A 6,763-nucleotide genomic window follows, 5' to 3' on the forward strand; every position below is an offset into this window, starting at 1 on the left:
GATATTTGCAAGGTCTTGCAGAATTTTAGGGACTACTCCTGGGTGCATGTCAATGCTGGTGACACTGCTCTTTTTTGGTCTGACAATTGGAATCTTGGCAATGAAGTTTCTAGCTTGCAGTCTAGATTCCCAAGATTATTCTCTTTTGCTAAGGATCCATGGATCTCTGTTAAGGATATTTTCAATTCAATGGACTTGTACCAACACTTCCACCTACCTTTGTCTGCTCAAGCTTTTGATGAGTTAAACTTAATAAGAGATATGTTAGCCTCCCATAGAAGAGATGATACTTGTAAGGATTTATGGTTATGGCAGGGCTCTTCAAAGATTTACAAACCTAAGCTGTTCTATGGTCATGCTTTCCAGAATGAAACTTTCAACCACTTGTTGTGCTGGATCTGGAAATCCTCTTGCACTATTAAGATCAAGGTTTTGCTTGGCTGCTCATCATGGACAGACTCAACACTAAGGATATGGTTGATAGGAGGCACTGGCACATGGACGATGGTGTTACTTATAGGCTCTGCCCCCTTCAAGTAAGAGAAACCAAAGACCAACTCTTTTTCAACTGCAATTTCAGTGTCAGAGTTTGGAATTATTTGCAGATTGATTGGTCGGCTGGAAATTCTATGACTGATTTGGTCATCCAGTCAAGGAGAAGTTTTGACAAGCCCTTTTTCACCGAAGTAGTGTTTATTGCCTGTTGGAATATCTGGATCATCAGAAATGCCAAGGTCTTCAGAGGTGAGAGGGCAAGTTTCAATAAATGGAGAGGAGCTTTCAAGCATGACTTAACTCTGATGTAGCACAGAATTAAATCTGTTTACAAGGATGACTTGCTTAAGTGGATTTCTTTCCTGCCACCTTAAGTTTTAGCCTTCTCTTTTTTTGTTTTCTCTTTACGCTTGGTTACCTCTTGTAATCATGTTGTTGTAACTGTTGCCTGGTTTTAATAAAGTTTTGAATTGCTGTGGGGGTTTTGCCCCACAGTTCACAGTCAAAAAAAACAATTAATTCATTTGCACATTGAACTTTTGAGAAGATATGTCATAATTAATGTGTATCTTCAGTTTTTCAAAATATGTACATGGTGATTTTCTAAGTTGCTAGAAACCCTTTTTTCCCTATAATTGTAAGTGACTTTGTTTTAAATATTATAGGATGAACAAAAATGTTCTTACTTGACGTGGGTTTATCATGAGTGGCAACAGTCTTTGAAGTTGTGTCTAGCAAAGCTTTGGAGCAGGTTTGAGGAAGAGAATAGAGATAGGCTTAGAGGAAATGTTGTCAACGCTGAAGAATATTTCAAGATACGGGAAAAAAGAGGAAGATGAAGAATGAGCTCATATTTTTTAAATCAGACTTTGCTGAGATGGTGTTTGAGAAGGAGGAGATACTTTCCCAGTTGGGCACTGCAAAATAGGCTCTTAAAGAATTTGGCTGATCATGCACGCATCAACCAACATACATCATCCGATTAGGGAAATTAATGAATATATTGTTCTAATATTATGCTCAACATACTTTGTACTTATGAAGGTGAACTAGCTATGTGGTGTACTATGATGTTGTTACGTGCTATTGTATAGTGGTGTTAAAATATAGGGATTTCTATTTTTGTGCCCCTGGTTCCTTAGCACTACTCAGTTTGGCCCCGCCTCCTTAACATGCCTCACTTTTCCTCTCCCGTCTTCACCCTAGCCTCACAAATGCCCAAACGGAGCCTTTCCATTGGGTCAAACTAGTTTTGACCGTTACCTGGGTTGGTTCCAGACGAGTGGGCCTTGGATGACAGCTCGACGAGTGGGCCCACCTGGACACCTTGGCGCTGCTCAGTGTGGGCTTTAGGTAATTGGGTCGTCCTGCTCTGTGCGGGTTTTAAGTGAAAACCGTGTGAAATACATTTTTGAATTTGCGATCAACTTAAGAAATTCATAAAATATTAAGGGATAATTAGATTTATGCCCCTAGTTGTGTCCCACTCGTCTGTTTTACCCCTAATTCGCAAAAGTCACCGGTTCTGTCCAAGTCACTTTGCTCCTCTTATGGTTTTGCCCTTTGACCGTTTGACCGTCAGTTTGAAAACTTCATAACTAATTCATACTAAATCAGAAAAATGCAAATAAGATACCAAAATGTTCAGAAAAACATCACCTATATGTTAGTATCATTTGCATTCATGAAAAAAGTGTTGGAAAGTTCACACCTGAGTTTTAGCTCTTTTGATACCACCATGAATAGTGAACTCTAAAAAAGTCAAAAAAATTCAAAAAAATATGGTGGCAAAGAACAACAAATGTTCTAAGTGCTTGCCAAGTTTCATTAGGAAATGACATTCGAGGAAGTCGTGGCAAAAAAATAATATATTTTGGAGTGTTGATTGTTTTTTTGCCGCGGCACCCACGAATGTTATTCCCTGATGAAACTTGGCATGCACTTGAAACATTTGCCATTCTTTGCGACCAAATTTTTTTGTATTTTTTTAACTTTTTAGATTTTAGTATTCATGGTGGTAGCATAAGAGCTAAAACTCGGATGGGCAATTTCCAACATTTTTTTCATGAATGCAAATGACACTGACATATAGGTGATGTTTTTCTAAACATTTTGGTATCTTATTTGCATTTTTCTGATTTAGTATGGATTAGTTATGAAGTTTTCAAACTGACGGTCAAGCGGTCAAAGGGCGACAGCATAAGAGGAGCAAAGTGACTTGGACAGAACCGGTGACTTTTGGGAATTAGCGGTAAAACAGACGAGTGGGACACAACTAGGGCCATAAATATAATTATCCCAAATATTAATTTTCAATCCAGGCTGTTGATTCAAGTTTCAAAATAAATCTAATATTTAGTCCTATTTATGGCAAAGGTGTTGAATGTTTAGTCCTATCTGCGCCCGGTCAAGAAAAATTCACAAAATACAAAAAAATCTAATGTTTTTTTGCATGGTAGATAATTTGATGCGTGAGGTGCGCTCTCAATTTCTAATCATTTGAACATATGAGTAGCTCAGCAAAAAAGAAAAAATAATTCAAACCAGTACGCGAACAGTAAACTTTTTTAAAGAACCCAAATTTTGTATTTTTTGTTGAGAGCTACTCATATGTCCAAATGATATGAAATTTGGAGCGAACCTCACGCACCAAATTATCTACATGCAAAAAACATTTGGATTTTTTTCAACTTTTCTAGAATCTGTTTTGAATTTTTCTTCAGTGTGGGTGCAGATGAGCCTAGGCACTGAATGGCCGCTCTCTAAATCTTTCGAATATTTTGTGGATACTACATAAAACCCTACTTGAGTATCAGAAAATGGTTTTTCCCAATTGTTTGGACCAAATTAAAACACACTTGTAGTACAATTTTGAATTATTTTCTTCAAATGTCATGAAATTCATATAATCAATGGAATATAGCAAAAAAGCTCAAAAATTCAAAATCTTTTGGCAATATGGTCTACTTTGTGTGAAAATTGGATAAACGAATTTTTGCTTCTTATTTGTTCTACTTGTTTCATGCACAACAAAAACGCCTTTTGGCACTTGAAAAAGAAAAAATATATATATATTTACAACAAAATGTCCTAGTTTATCATTTTTCCTGGATAGTAGTACACATAAAAGGACTCCATGCAAAAGGACTGCATTTTTTGAATTTGTTTTCATTTTCATTCACTTTTTGCAAAATGGGGTCAACATTATCAGCATGGCTATTCATAGAAAGGGGTTGAATCATTCAACTTTTTTTCTGAACACTGCATATAATCCTAGCTAAGTACCTTAAATGATTTTTCCCACACTTTTAACCAAACTATAACACACTTCTACTTCAATTTTGAATTACTTTTGGAGAATGTCCAGAAATTTATTTAATTAATGGAATATAGCAAAAAAACTCAAAAACTCAAAATCTTTCGGCAGTAGGCGCCCAATATGGTACATTTCAAGTGAAAATTGTTGGCTATGTTGTTGTGGTTCTGCAAACTACTCGATGAGGTACACATGTCGTTCTGTCATCTTATCGTACTCCAAAACTTTGCCTAGCTATCTTAATTAAGTGCTACACATAATTATCATGGATGTATTTTAATCAATGTTACCTGTTTCCTTATTCTCGCATGAGAACCCAGCTCTAAATATATTTGATCTTAAAAAAACGCTGCCACGACATAGTTTTTCCGCTATCGTGACATTGTTTTTCAGATGCTTTCAAACTAAGTAATGGCATGCAAAGATATGCAACGGCTCCAAGGTTTCTACATATTTATGTTATGCGGAGAAGTCCCAACTCCATAGGTACATATGATATTGTCGTCATGCAATTTTATCCAGCGCCATAGATATCCAAAATACTGCTGACGTGGCCACCAACGCCACCACTATTTCTTAACAATGGCACAATATTGGTGGCATCGGGCGTCCACGCCAGTAAAGCCCTTTTTGGCAAACCATAGCTAGGATTTTCTGCACTATTGAATATCTCCATCAATGTATAAACTCTATGGGATGGTATGATCCAACTTGATGATTTCAAGGGGGCATTTTTGACAAGGTAAGTAAGTACCAATATTATGCTTTCCAATTATATATTGACAAGGCTCCACCAATGGTCCATCGATTTTGTCTTGTTACTATGTTTTAGTGTCGGCTTTCGTTGTGGTCATCGAAATCCATCAAGTGAGATTTGCCTGAACCTTTTTAAAAATTTCATGAACATATTTTAAAACGGGAGAACATTTTTAAATTTCATGACTTCTTAACATTTTATAAACTTGAGAATATGTTTAAGTGTTTTGACCATTACTTAAATCATTACATGTTGTTTTATATATGCCTTAAACATTTTTAAAATTTGGGCGAACAAAGTTTGGCATGTCATGAACAGTTTAAAAAATATCATGATTTTTTAAATGTGTGAACATTTCAATGCTGCAAAAAAAATTCTAATATGTCACCAACATTTCGTTGAATGGTTCAAATAATTTTTTAAATGTCAGGAATATTTTCATGAATGTATAAACATTTTATGAAAAATGTGTAAATATTTCTTTAAACCACGTGAACAATTTAGTAAATACACATCTGAAATTTTTAGTGATTTATTTTTGGAAATATATATTTTTTAATCAAATGTCTAAAAATATAGAAAAAGAAAAGAAAAATGGGAGGAAAATAGAAATAACGCTTTGTTAGGCTAGCAAGGCCTATTTTTTATCTCATCCCTTGGGCAATCTAGCCCATAAAAAACCTTCAGAACCAGCCCAAGTACAAGCCAAAACCCCTTTTGCTTAAAATAAAAGGAAGGCCCCGCCTCTCATTTGGAGCAAACTCTAATTAGGAGGGGACAAACCCCTTGTTTTCCTCCCACCCTTCTGCCACATGTCTCCTCCACTACACATCGGGATCCACGCGGCGTCACCCGCCTGTCACCATTCCTCCACCCACACCAGCCACAACCACTTAGATCTGGCCGGCGGGAGTTGATCCAACTCGTAGATCACGCCTGCTCGCCCAACCGACCAGCTATGTTAGGGCCCAAAACAGCCCGATCTTAGCCCTTAGAGTGAGTCTTGGGCTCACCGCCCCAAGCCGCGTTACCGCTCGAGATCCTCCTCGCCCGGATGTTGCATCACATCGCCGCGTTTCCACCTTGTCGAAGCGCCGCCGAAGATTGCCGGTGATTCCTACAGCATCGTATTCCCTATTTCTCCCCTCCCCTTCATTATGCATCTCTCTCTACCTCAAATCACTCTATCTGAAAAATCAGGCACTTCCTCTGCCCTATCTCGTGCGCAAGAGTTCTCATGTTGTGCCACCTCCCGAGCTGTTGACCCACGCGATATTTGCAAGTGCTGCCACCGTGTAACATCGCATGTTCACCACCAGATACCCTTTGATCCTTCCTACCTATTTCTTGAGTTCCTTAGTTCTTCCTCCCTCCTCCTTGATCCGTCCATCAAAGTACAATTTTTTGAAGATACTCTCTTGACGCATGTTACTATGGTTATCCTTTTTAGAGTGTGTAATTTGGTTAAATCCACCACCGTTATCGTAAGTATGTTAATTGCAATATGAATAAATCAGTCATTATAGAATGTTCAGTATTTAGCATCTATTTAATAGAATAGATAACAAGCACCATGGAACACACTAGTAACAATTCTTGGATTGGACACATGGATTAGTTTGTAAAGGTTATACTTTTGCAAACTAGTATTCCACAATGGATGTTGAATGTTATAATTCTTTATTTCCAATCGGTTGATATTTTTAATTTAATATGCATGAAAGCATGGAATTTTTGTTGCATACACAAGTGTGTCACTTTAGTGCGTCCATAGATTTCAGGGTCAAATAGAAAAGAAAATTCTCTTTTAGTGTGTCTTTATAGATCCCCTCTATCAATTGTGAAATTTAGAATGTACAAGTGACATGACATGCCCCACATGTGAGATTGTTTTAAGGCAATCTTGGAACATATCTCAAGTCCTGGCTGCATAGAAGGAGCTCTTTCCCCTATGAGAGAAAATACATGTCCCTCTAGAACATACTTTTTTGTGCCTTGGATCCTACTTTTCCAAAAAAAATAAGCTTCTCATTTTTCTATTTTTAAATCATTCTTCATATCATTTTTTTGCATGTAGTACGCATTTGTGTTTTATCTACATTGTAGTTCAACCTGTCTTTCTTTCACCCACGACAACTACCACTTTGTGTGTCTCAAGCTTATATTCTTGAAGTACTTTCCTTTACTTGACTATA

Source organism: Triticum aestivum, chromosome 2B (genome assembly GCF_018294505.1).
Source record: "Triticum aestivum cultivar Chinese Spring chromosome 2B, IWGSC CS RefSeq v2.1, whole genome shotgun sequence".
NCBI lineage: Eukaryota > Viridiplantae > Streptophyta > Magnoliopsida > Poales > Poaceae > Triticum > Triticum aestivum.